Genomic DNA, 13,274 nt, shown 5'->3' with positions numbered 1-13,274 from the left:
TACCACGAAATTTCAGCAAGAACAGCAAAGTGGTGTGAAGATTTTTCTTAACCAAAACGTTAATCCCGCAAGCCGAATACGCACCTTAAATTTTATCGAGGTGTGTGTAAGCGGTAACCAAATCAAATTTTTGCTCATCACGAGTAAGCGGGCACCGCATTATGTTTCCTTTTGAGGCTGAGACTGACTTACATGTCGTTTTTACAAGATAAATAGCTGCATTTTCAGTAATTTGTTTTACTGATATTCAGTGAAACGACAAAACCATGTATTACTCAATAGCTTTCAGTAAAAAATGTAACTGCAGCAAACTTAGAAAATTTGCAGTGTATGATTCGTACACCATTTCACCTCCCCCCCCCCCCCCCCCTCCCGTCGATGGATTTGGTGAAGGGGCCCCGTCTACCATAACGCCTAGAGCCTCGGAGAGGCTTGACCCGCCACTGCGCCGTAGGGTCGCCGTAGTTGCTCATCGGATCGGTTTGTTGTGTACCGATCGTTAACCTTGACTCCCCTTTCAGGAACGGTAGAATCGACAGTCCCTGAAAGTGAGCAAAGTTATGGATTAATTTGGAGAAATATTGTTCGTGAAGCAGCAAACTTAGCTGTTTTTTGTAACGAGTGTGAACAAACTCGTTTTGTCTGCTGCCGTCTCTCCGCGATATCACCAAATTTATCTGCCTGCTGCTGGATACTTCTCTTGTTACACCGGCCGTGCAGCTCATTCCCGATGAATCCGGCAGGACTATTGCACCGGCGCTTTGTTAGTGTTAGTAGCACCAATACTGTCGCTGAGCTTTCTTCGATCGTGTTCACTATGTTTTGTATTCGAGGTTTTATTCACAAAAGATCGCTTTGATCTTCTTTTGTCCTCGAGTTGTAGCCGAATCTTTTCATATTCAAACTTGAGGTTAGCCATTTTGATCTCGAACTCCTTCATGACTATTTCTCTTTCTAGCTTTTGAACTTCTATTAGCTTTTCCAGTGCCGCTTGTTTGGACCTTTTACGTAACGCTGGTATCGATGCATTTGTGGTAGGAGGCCTTCTTGCAGCATGGAATATTGTGGGTGCTTTTTCATCTGCAGACAGCTTATTCGCCAAGGTTTCACCCTCGCTATGTGCTGCCCTTTTGGCTCTTCTATCGCCTTCGCAGCTTTCAGCAGGCATCCCCGTCTTCGCGTTGGCTTCCTTAGAGGACTGTAGATAACCCATCATCTCCTGAGTTTCACACTTGGCCACCTTCATCACACACAAATTGCACCAATATTTTGCCATCATAGTGATACCGACACACCCGTAGTGATACCACTTTTTGCACTTCTCGCAAAGCATCATATTGTCCACAGTGTTATGCCGCTCGCAGCCACCACAATCAAACCCGCGCTTGGTCATCGCGAACACTTTTTAAGGAAAATAACTCTGGATAGAAAGTTTCGCACTAATTTTGAAATGTTGTTACGTGTGTAACAGTAAATGAGTAGCTGGGTAGACTTTCTTCTTCTTCTTCTTTATTTTGGCGAGTGGGTTACAATCTTCTATGGTTGAGGCCAACGCATATTCAAAGATATACCACTCTATGAGGGTTTTCGACTCCTAGAGTCATATACCCGTTTTCTTACATGTCTCTTATAATTTTAAACAATGCCTACGTTTTTTGGTATCACAGCTACAAAATTAAAATATTATTTTTGTCTTTTGTATAAATTTTGTTATTTCCTTGATCATTTTCCCCGTTTTGTCTTTCCACTGTGCTTTAAATATTTCTTCTGTGATGTTAGATTATTATTCTCTTTCTTTTGTTAGTTTTTTACAGTAGAATAATTGATGTTTCCCGGTTTCGGGCACTCCACACTCTTCACAGTTGCCGTCTTCCACTTTTCTCATAACACTCAACCAATGTTTTGATAGATCATGCCCGGCTAATATTCTGTTGGTGATTTTTGTTTCAATGGCCGTGATTGCTATGTTAGTGTGCCACGGGTTTTCCTCAAATTCCTTTTGATACTAGAAAAAAATTTTTCCTCTCTTTTCTACTTCTAGTCTGTACCACTCCTTTTTTTGTGTTATCATTTTTTGTTTTAGTATGTTTTATATCTACCATGCGTAATTTGTTGTTTTCCACGATATTCGATGATATTCCCCTCTTAGCCAGCTCATCTGCCCTTTCATTTCCGTTTATATCTATATGTCCCGGTATCCATTTTATTTCTGCATTGAGTGTGTGGCATCTTTTTATTATATTGTATTTTGTTTTTTCTATTTTGTTGCTGTATTGTTCTCTTTTAATAATATTGCAGGCTGCTTGACTGTCTGTGTATATGATTGGATTTGAAATGTGTTTTTGTTCTGCTATTTCTAGCGCCTTTTCTATTGCTTTTATCTCAACCGAAGTTATACCTGCATTGTTTTTTAGTTTAACACTTATAGAGCAGTTTCTAGTATCATGATTATGAGATTGTATATAAATTCCAATACCACAATTATCCTTAGTTTTACTTCCGTCGGTGTATATAATTGTGTTTTTTTCTTGTAGTTTTTCTATTTCCTGTCGGTATAATTGTTGCAAAAAACTCTTCCTGAGAGTGAATTCTTGGATATGTTTTCTAGGGGCTTGCATCTGATTTTTATTTCGTTTATTTGATCGTTAATAACTATTTTGTCCATTTCCTTTATGATTTCTTTATTTTGTTCTATTATATTTTCCCAGTAAGTTATTTTTTTATTGTTAGACTGTAGTTGTTTTTGATTTTTTATGTCTTTTAACAACTGTTTATGGATTTTAGAGTACGCTATTTCTTTGATTATTTCATTACTCGCCAGATAATCTGCTCTAATATGTAGCGGTACTTCTGCTGCTATTGCCATCAGCGTTGGTATTGGCGTTGTTTTTGTACAGCCTGTCACTTTCCTTAATGACTGATTTTCAATAGTATTCAGTCCTTTCAGTAGTCCTTTTCTTGAATTTCTAATAAATGTGCATCCTTGTTCTAATTTGGTCCTTATAAAGCTTTGTGTATTAGTATCGTTTTGTTTGGACTCAGTTTATTTCGATAGTGGCATATCCTTCTCATTAGTTGTAATCTTTTTTGAGTTTTTGTTTTGATGTCTTCTATGTGTTTCCTATATGTTAAGTTTGAATCTAGCCATATCCCTAGATACTTATATATGTTTACCTTTTCTATGCTTCTGTTTCTTATCCTGATCTGTACGTTACGAACTTTGTTGTTAAAAATCATAAATTTGGTATTTTCCGGGTTTATCGGTAGTTGTAGTCGATCAATTATTATCAATTTCGATTAAATTATTTAACGTCTTTTGCATGCTATGTTTCAGTTTTTGAGGATCTCTATTTTGTAAAATCAATGCAAAATCATCGGCATATTGTATAATTTTCACTTCCGTTTCATTTATCATATCATGAATCTCTTTAGTATAGATATTAAACAAACTTGGAGATAATATATCTCCTTGAGGAAGTCCATCAGATACAAGTTTTCTAACCGTACTACCTTCAGTATTTATCTCTATAGTTCGATTGTTTAGAAAAGCACCTATCCACCTTATGATTTCTTTCGGGGTGTTTTGTTTTTCCATGATATTAATCAAGAGGTCCGTTTTTACGTTATTATAAGCATTTGTCAGATCTATGAAAATAATACCCGTCACTACTTTCTTTTTTTTTTGTTCATCATTATCTTGTTGGTAATATAATCTAAACATTGATTGGTAGATCTTTTTTTAAAGAACCCAAATGTAGTGTCTGGTATAACCTTATTTATACTCCAAAATTTATTTAGTTTATCCAAAACAGCAGCATTAGCTAATTTAATTATAGTTGGTATTAATGCAATACCTCTATATTTGTTAGGGTCCATTTTGTCTTGGTTGGGTTTAGCAAATGTTATCATTTTTATTTTTTTGTAATGTTTTTTTTATGCTACCTTTTACCCACATATCGTTAATTTCATTTATTATTACTTGTTTTGTTTTGTCATTCATTTTTTTTTAACATTTCATAGGAAATACCATCATGACCTGGTGCTGTGTTTTTCTTCTTATTTAGTATTCTATTCCATTTTTCTGCGTTTATGATGTCATATGCTGGAATTATAGTTTTGAATGGTTTTTTGTTTCCTTTCTTGTTTGGTTGAAAGTTATTATCTAGGAAAGTCTTTGCTGCTTTTTTATCGTTTTCTATTATATTTTCCTCTTTTTTATTTCTATTTTTTCCTTCTATTTGGTTAATAAATTCATATAGTTTTGTAGGATCTTTTTGAATATCTATTACCGCTAATTTTTTGTCAAATTTGATTATTTTATGAGTTCGTTTTGTGAATCTAAATTCTGCAATACTCTTTTTGAATTGTATTTCATTTTCTATGGTTCTATTGGAATTATATTTTTTCTTTTTCTTTTTTTGCCAACCTTTTTCTGTAGCGATATTCCACCATATCTTGGGTCTCTTTTTCATGATGTGTTTATTTTTTTGAACTATCCTTTTTATTGTTTTGCTTATTTGTTTGGGAGTTGTTTTTGCCTTTATCTCAATTTTTTCTATTTCTTTTATAATTTTTTTGTTTGTTTGTAAAAGTAAACTTGATGAAATTTTGTTGATCATTAATCGTGGTTATGATTGTTTTGTGATTTGTAGCTCCTATGTGTTGATCCATGACCGTTCTTGTACACTTATCAATTATATCTTCCGATATAATAGTAATGTCCACCGCAGTCTCTCTCTTCGTTTTGTCAGTTGGAATCATTGTACTTTCTTTGTTATGTAGTAAGCAAAGATTCGTATCTTCAATTTCATTCATAAGAAAAATGCCTTTGCTATCATTCATGGGATTGCCCCATGATTTATGATGACTATTAAAATCTCCTGTTATGATACATTTTTGTCTTTGTTGCCTGTTGTTTAATAATTGTAGAATATGTCTTTTAAAATTATCAATGCGTACTTTAGGACTGATGTATACCCTCACAATATTTAGTTTTTCTCGTGTTAGTTTTATTTCTGTGATTTGGATATCCCTGTCATTTGTTGGGTGTTGTATAATTGTGTAAGGAATATTTTTTTTAATATATATTGCTGTACCACCGTATCCGTCATCTCTATTGTTATTTATTAAATTATAATTTGATAAATTGTTTTTTTGTGTATCATTTTCTGTTAGCCATGTCTCTGTTATGCAAGCAATAGTTATTTGTTTAGCATTCAATATTCTTTCTAATTCATCTCGGTTTTTTTTTCAAGCTTTTATATTTGTTTGCAAAATTGTGAAATTGTTATATGTAGACGTAACCATTTATAAATATATATCTTTTTTTTATTATCTTAAATATTTATTTTATTTATTTATTTATTTTTTCATTATTATTATTATTATTTTTATTTTTTTTTAGGCTGATGAATCTCTGCTTTGCATTTCAACTAGTTTAATAATTTTTTTTGGTCGACCCCTGGGTCTTTTTTCTCCAATTTTGATCGTCTCACTCAGTTCTTCCTCTTCAGTAACACTTTCTTCCATATTTCTATCATCCGATAGTGTACAGGCAGCTTCAGTGAGTGCCTTCACCGACACATAGGCATGCTTAATCGTTACTGCGCTACTGCTAGAGGCACTCACGCTATCCTTACTCACACCAATGTTTTCACTAAGTTTTTGGAATCCACTACTACTTTTGCCCGTTTGTTTTTTTGGAGTTGCTTCCTCACTCAAAGCGACACTTTCACATTCCATTTCATCTTATTTGTCTGTTTCCAATTCCGTGTTACTAACTACAGCCAACCTCTCATTTACTGATATTTTGGCTGGTCTCGCACCTATCTTTGTTTCGCATGCGTACGTTGCTCTCGCTTCATTCCCCATTCCCTCTCCGGATTCTAACACTTGCTGCATAAACTTGCGATTATTTACACACGTCATTCCAAAGTGCACACCTTCGTCACAGTATCTACACGTCGGTCGTTGGCCCCGATGCGTAGTTAACGTTTTAATTCCGGCTATCGTGACGTATGATGGTATTGGCTTTGTAATTACCATAGTCACATAGCGGAATCCGTTTGGTAGCCCTTCTGTAGACAGTCCTTTACCCCACACACCTTCCTTCACTTCGCGCACAGTACCGTATTCACCAAAAAATTCCTTTATCTCTTCGTCTTACACTCTTCCAGATAGATCATGCAACTTCACTACTACACTTCCATCCTCCATTGTAACAGGAATAGTATATCTCTTTCCCTTGTACTCTATAATGTTCCTCTCATCGTTCTGTTCTACCACTCGTATCGCAGTATTTGCGTCTTTCACATCTACAGATGCACACAGTGTACTGGTTCGTAAATGCACCCGTAGCAGATCTTCCTTTGGCGAGAGTTTAAGATTATCTACGATAAACTTTAACGCCTCTAAATAAGTAGGCTTAAAGGGTACTTTCGAAAAGTCAACCCTGATGGTCGTGATCGCAGGATCCATCCTGCACAACTATTCGGTATTCCTCTCCTTTGTGATTTTTTTTTTTGCTCTCTCCGCTCGAAAAACACGTCTGTTCGCAATGATGTACAGTACAGTACGGGGTAGACTTTCTTAGAACTGGCTTTTGTAGGATTTATTGCACAGTTTCAAAATTAGTCTGTTCTTTCTGCTTTATATTTTGCTACAGCCGCTAACTTTTTGAACGGTGCCTTTCCTTGAACAGCTGATCCGTCTTGACCGCACTTGACCCTGTTTAGCGACCGCTGCCGAACTTTGTCCTAATTGGTCCTACTTTTGATTATTTATCTGTCTCGTATTTGGGAATATCTTTTTGTCATTATCTAACAGGTGCTGCCATCTGGTGTTTATAGTTCTAACTATTCGAGCTATCCTATACAGCTTGATGTTTGGTAAACATTCGCGTGTCAAAATGCACGAGGTCGTTATCGTGCCAACAGCTCGAGAGGCCGAAAAGGAAGAGGTTCGGGTTCGGGATATTCCAGAGCATTCGGCAATCGTACTAGCAGGGAACAAGTTGGTAGAAAGCGATAGGCGAACCTTTTTGTAGTTTTTATTTTCTTACTGTAACGTCCGGACTAATATCGCCCACCGCACGATTCCATCAATTCCGACAGTTCCAGATGATTCCGGACAATTCCAAGTGGTTCCGGCTTGTCGGATTTGAATTTGAATCTTCGGATTTTTACTGGACTGGATCCGAAATTTGTATCGTCCGGACCCACTTCCGCTTTTTGTGCGTTTTGCCCAACTCTAGTACACAAGACGGTTAAAAAAGTGAAATATAGTCGTTGTTAACGCTAGGGTTAACACACAGCAGACTCGACATGCTGTGTGTGATAACAACACAACACATTCTGGGCCATTCACATGAATGAACGAGTCGGTGTTGGGTCTGACAAGCCAGTATTTGTGAATACTAAGTTTGGATGGACAGTTGCTGGATCGACTTCAGGAACAAGCCAGAATCGTCATGTGTCAACAAATGCAGTTGTGCGTCAGGACACGTTAGAATCGACCATCCGGCGATTCTGGGAGATAGATGCTTTACCATCCTCATCCTCGGCTTCAGACGAAGATACATGCGAGACATTCTTCTCCGAAACTACTTCTCGCAACAACGAGGGAAGATTAGTGGTCAGATTGCCGAAAGTAAAAACATCAAGAATCAGTCTAGGGGAGTCCAAAAGTATAGCACAAAGAAGATTATTCAACACCGAACGTAGACTGCAGAAGAATCCTGAGGTGTACGAGCAATATCGAATGTTCCTAAAGCAATACGAAGAGTTGGGACACATGGAATTACTTGCAGAGCCTGTAGATGATAGTATGGTCCATTGTTATTTACCGCATCATCCAGTGTTGAAGGAGTCCAGTTCAACGACGAAAGTAAGAGTAGTTTTTGACGCGTCGTGTAAAACTACATCAGGGTACTCCTTAAATGATGCGCTTCAAGTTGGTCCAACTGTTCAAGTAGATCTTTTCTCGCTGATTGTTCATTTCCAGACTCATCGAATCTCTATTAGTGCAGATGTCGAAAAAATGTATCGACAGGTTATGGTACATGTTGATGATCAGCCATTACAGAGAATTGTATGGCGTCCAAGTGCTGCAGAAGAGCTTAGAAGCTACCAATTAAAGACTGTTACTTATGGAACAGCTTCTGCTCCATGTCTAGCAACCCGAGCTTTAAAGCAAATTGCCCTCAATGCAGCTGATAAATACCCAATCGAAGCACAAGCCATCACGAACAATATCTATGTCGACGACTTTCTATCTGGTGCTAATGATGAGGAATCTGCAGCGACGTTGCAGAAAAACGTATCCAACTTATTACAGCAGTATGGGTTTGTTCTAAGAAAGTGGGCATCGAACTCTAAACGCGTCCTAGACGATATCGCAGATGGAGATTTAGGAACCCCACGTTGCTACAATCTAGGAACTGATCCTGCTATCACTACTCTGGGACTTGTATGGTTCTCTGGAAGCGACAATTTCAGCTACAATTTCAAGAATGTCGCATTGCCTCCTACTATTACCAAACGCACACTTCTATCAGCTGTTGCTAAAATATTTGACCCTCTTTGGCTGGTTGGACCTGTTGTGTGTAAGGCAAAGTTACTAATGCAACAGGCTTGGACATCTATCGACCCTATTACTGGTAAACCTCTTGATTGGGATGTTAATCTCCCAACGAAACTGCAACATGCTTGGTAGATCTTTCAACAAATGATTCATATTATGGAGAATTTAAACATTCCACGCTACGTTTTTGGGAATGACGGTTTAGACAAATGCGAATTACATATATTTGGCGATGCCCCCGAAAAGGCTTACGGTTCCTGTTGCTACATACGTGCTCCTTCAGAGTCAGTGGTTTCAATTCATCTACTAGTGGCAAAGTCTAAATTGGCTCCTGTCAAAACTCATCATTCCATCGCCAAGCTTGAATTGTGTACTGCATTACTGAGTGTGCAACTTTGTGGCAAAATATCGACTGCATTAAGATTCAATCCTACGAAGATTATATTTTGGAGCGATTCTACCACAGTTTTGCATTGGTTGAACGCATCACCATGTCGATGGAAGACATTCGTAGCAAATCGTACTACACAAATATTAGACGCTAAGAACATTAACCAATGAAAACATATAGCGGGGATTGTTAATCCAGCAGATTATATCTCCCGAGGTTTAGATCCAACGGATCTATTAGACACAGAGAGATGGTGGTTTGGACCATCATGGCTTTCTTTACCAGAAGATCAATGGCTAGCAGGTCATTTCACTCCTTGCGAGAATGCCGACATACTAAAAGAACGTCGCAATACAACCATGTTGGCATTAGCAGTCGTTGCAGCAACATTCTCTGATGAATTATTTGCCAAATGTTCTCCATATACTAAGCTTCGACGCGTTTTCGCATACTGTTGCCGGCTGCTAGTCAAAACGAGACATCGTAAAGGAGCGAAGGTTTGTGTAGGATTTCCTGAAGATACTAATCCCAAATGGTTATCGACGGCGGAATCACATCTCGCAGAAGTAAACTTATGTTTATTACATCAACAACAAATGTTCCCAGACGAACTACATGCTTTGACAAATGGAAGCTTTATCCTACGATCATCACAGTTGAGGTGGGTTAAACCAGTATTAATTTAGCTTAATTTAGACTTAATTTAGCAAACCTTCCATTGTGCACAAAGAACCCAATCGTGTTGTCAGCGAAACATCGATTGACGCTCATACTGGTTGAAGCCTGTCACAAAAGGCAACCACATGCGGGCCCACAACAAATGCTCGCCTCGTTAAGACAACGGTACTGGATCATAGGTGCAAGAAACTTGATTCGGTCTGTGTATCATCGATGCGTTACATGCTTTAAGAAACATCCAACATTTATTACTCAGACCATTGCCGACCTACCCAGCAGCAAAGTGGTTCCAGCGCCTCCGTTTTCAATTTCAGGAGTGGACTACAGTGGACCCTTTTTTGTAAAATTTGGAACACGGAAGACAATACCACGGAAGGTATACTTATCGATCTTTGTCTGTTTTGCGACGCGAGCAGTACACATCGAAGTAGTTAGCGACTTAACTACCCAAGCATTTATTGCCGCGCTACAGAGATTCATCTCACGTCGTGGAAGGGTCAAGGAGCTACATTCAGACAACGGCACAGCATTTAAGGGTGCAGCCAATCTTCTCCATCAACTATATGTACAATTGAAAACCGATCCCAAATCGCGAGAGATAATTTTCAACTGGTGTGCTGTGAACGAGATAACATGGAAGTTCATTCCATCGCGAGCTCCTCATTTTGGTGGACTTTGGGAAGCCGCGGTAAAATCAGCAAAGGAACATCTACTAAAGGAGCTAGGATCGTCAACACTGCTTTACGATGACTTCTTGACGCTATGTGCACGTGTGGAAATGTGCCTCAATTCGCGACCACTCACTTTTATCCCCAATTCACCTGATGATCTCGACGTATTAACTCCGGGCCATTTCATCACTGGATCTAACTTTCAAATGGTACAGTAACAATAAGATAGGACCCTGTTTTTTCATCGCACCGTGCACTTGTTTTACCACGTTACTTGTGTTTGTATGTGTGTGTGTGTGTGTGTGTGTGTGTGTGTGTGTGTGTGTGTGTGTGTGTGTGTGTGTGTGTGTGTGCGTGTGTGTGTGTGTGTGTGTGTGTGTGTGTGTGTGTGTGTGTGTGTGTGTGTGTGTGTGTGTGTGTGTGTGTGTGTGTGTGTGTGTGTGTGTGTGTGTGTGTGTGTGTGCGAGTGCGCGGGTTTGTGTCTGAAAAACGTAGCTTGCCATGATGTCATATTGCGTTGAAAGTATTCTGATAATGTGTGTTATCATGTGAAACAGCGTGCGTATTCACTTGGATAAAAGCTAAAGTTTGCATCAACAGCAGCGCTTGTTCCTTGGACGAAAACGCAGGTGTGCTGATTGATGAATGTGCATGCGACAGCGATGCGAAATGGACACGCGCACAATAGCAAAGAACTCGGCATTCCCTCACAGGTGTTTCTCCAGTGCACGCCATTGAAAGGCCTGCCCAAGGACGCAAAAACCGACGGCGGCCTGTGTAATCTGAGCTCTCTACAAAGCTCTCCACGAAGCTCTCCTTTGCAGGCTTGTCGAGAGCTTCGCCACAGGCGCCCGAACCATCCGTCACGCACACATCTAAACGTTTTGGTTTCGTCAGCCGCTCACGCATACCAATGTGTTTGCTCCACCCCCTTTTTCGGATTGCTTATAGAAATGATGAGGCTGTTCACATTTGCTTTATGCACACATTCGCATGCTGTTTATTGAATAGTATCTCTCTCCCTTCCCACATGTGTTTTGTCATACTCCCGCTGTGTAGACGGCAGAACGCTTTCCCCTTTCCAAATTTACCGTTCTTCCTCCTCTCGTTCTTCCTTCCTCCTACCGCGCTCGGGGTACCATCCGTGCGGCGCGTGTTCAGCTGGCTTCAGTTTAGTGATGACGTCATGAACAGGAGCTGCGCGTGTTGAACCGGCTTCTGTTGAGTAATGACGTCAACACCGGGAGCTCAATGAAGCAATAATGAATGTAAGTAGTATGTATTATTATGGAGAGTTTATCGCATATGATTAGATCAAAACTTACCTTAATATTTTAAAAGTGGAAAACGTTTTCTTTGCGTCGCTCACTTTGAAGATTATTTACGAGGCTAGCAGTTGATAAATAGCGCACACATCTGTAACTTTTTAGACGCCAAGGGTTAGTTGAATGAACCTGCACAAGCACACAGCAAGAAACTTACCTCAACAATTTGCTAGGATAAATCATTCCATAACTGAGGAAGAAGGAACACGGCACAAAACGTAAAGAGCAAAGTACGTCGCACAAGAAATCGCACCTCACTTCAGTACATCCTTCCATAGGGAAAGTTCTGGACAGCCTGAGGATGCCTCACACTCGGATGAGAGCGATAGCAGAAAAATCATGGTTGATCGAGAGAGATGGATAGACTCGGTCCAGCGATATCCGCTGGTAAATGCATGTGTGTGTGTGTGACGAACGAAAGACTTCAAACTCCGCTTCCCCAGTATTTCGTCCATAGTTTTTCGTCACACGCACACACCTCGACACGGGCGGCGGTTTGCCGTCCAAAATCTAGAGAGAGAAGACAGGGCCTCTCGCTTTGGCACACAGCAAAATCTCTCAACAACTTCGGCTCTGCTACTTGGGTGCGTGCATCTCTGCGTTGAAGCTCGTGTGTGCATAGGAAACTTTGTGCGTGCATTGAGCAAGCGCGCAGCTGTTTTTTTCAATGGGCGTTTTGTTTCATGAGCGCGGCAGTATTCTGTTCTCGATTTAAATGGGCAAACGCTCACTCGCTTACTCATAGATAGTTTTTATCTATACACTGTTTTCGCTGCTCTACAACGATGTAATTCATCACGTGTAGAAGCAGAACGCAGGCTGAGCACGGGATCAGCCGTGTCCAACTTTTTAACCAGCGCGTTCTTGACGGTCCAAGCAAGCAATGTTAGTAACAATGGGTCGAGGTAAACATTGTACCGATTATCATCACCATATGATAAAGCGAATGGCTGCTGCTGGCATTAAACGCAAAACGTTCGAGTTCATAATGGAACGATCGCGCATTTTTGTGGCAACCGCGCTTCGAACAACCGAAACGTGCTTAGACAACCGAAACGCGCTTGGACAACCGAAACGCGCTTGGACAACCGAAACGCGCAAGTCAACCGGACGTCCTCAGAAGACCACGGCAAAAGAAGACCGTTACATTGTTAATATATCTGTTTCGATAGCTCTTATTTCAATGAGTTCTTTATTGCTACTAAATTATTTCGTAGGATTCAATCTTTAATCTCTAAAGTTCATCTCCTCACAGCCGAAGTTCATTTCTGCATAGCCGAAGTTCATTTCTCCACAGCCGAAGCTCATCTCTCCACAGTTCATTTTCGATCCTAGCAAATCTCCAAATTCCTGTTAAACAGTTTTCCCCAAGATTACGCGTAACATTCCGGCCACCAAAAACGTATGTTTTTAATTATTGTTTGTTACTGGCAAAATGGCAATCTTAGTTACAGGTCTCTGGACCTCCTTTCTATTCGCTAACCTCACAGTTACAACTCGTGTAACGTTATCAGCTCCTGGATGAATTTGACTGATTCGTGCTAAAGGCCATTTACAAATTGGTACATTTTCCTCCTAGACTATCACTAACCTTCCCACTTCAATCTCACATGCAGAATTATTCCATTT

At 39.7% G+C, this 13,274-nt stretch overlaps 1 long non-coding RNA gene across 1 annotated transcript; it reads right to left on the bottom strand.

Moving 5' to 3' along the window:
• Positions 1–11,454: 11,454 nt before the first annotated feature.
• On the bottom strand, positions 11,455–11,843 carry LOC121601829. The gene is made up of 3 exons (XR_006006200.1): positions 11,803–11,843; positions 11,646–11,742; positions 11,455–11,567 (listed from the first exon to the last, which is right to left on the bottom strand). It is a non-coding gene; the product is annotated as an uncharacterized LOC121601829 (long non-coding RNA).
• Positions 11,844–13,274: the final 1,431 nt, after the last annotated feature.

The sequence above is a fragment of the Anopheles merus genome, unplaced genomic scaffold (assembly GCF_017562075.2).
Source record: "Anopheles merus strain MAF unplaced genomic scaffold, AmerM5.1 LNR4000196, whole genome shotgun sequence".
NCBI lineage: Eukaryota > Metazoa > Arthropoda > Insecta > Diptera > Culicidae > Anopheles > Anopheles merus.
Note: the sequence above shows the minus strand (reverse complement) of the source record. Positions and strands in the feature narration are given on the sequence as shown.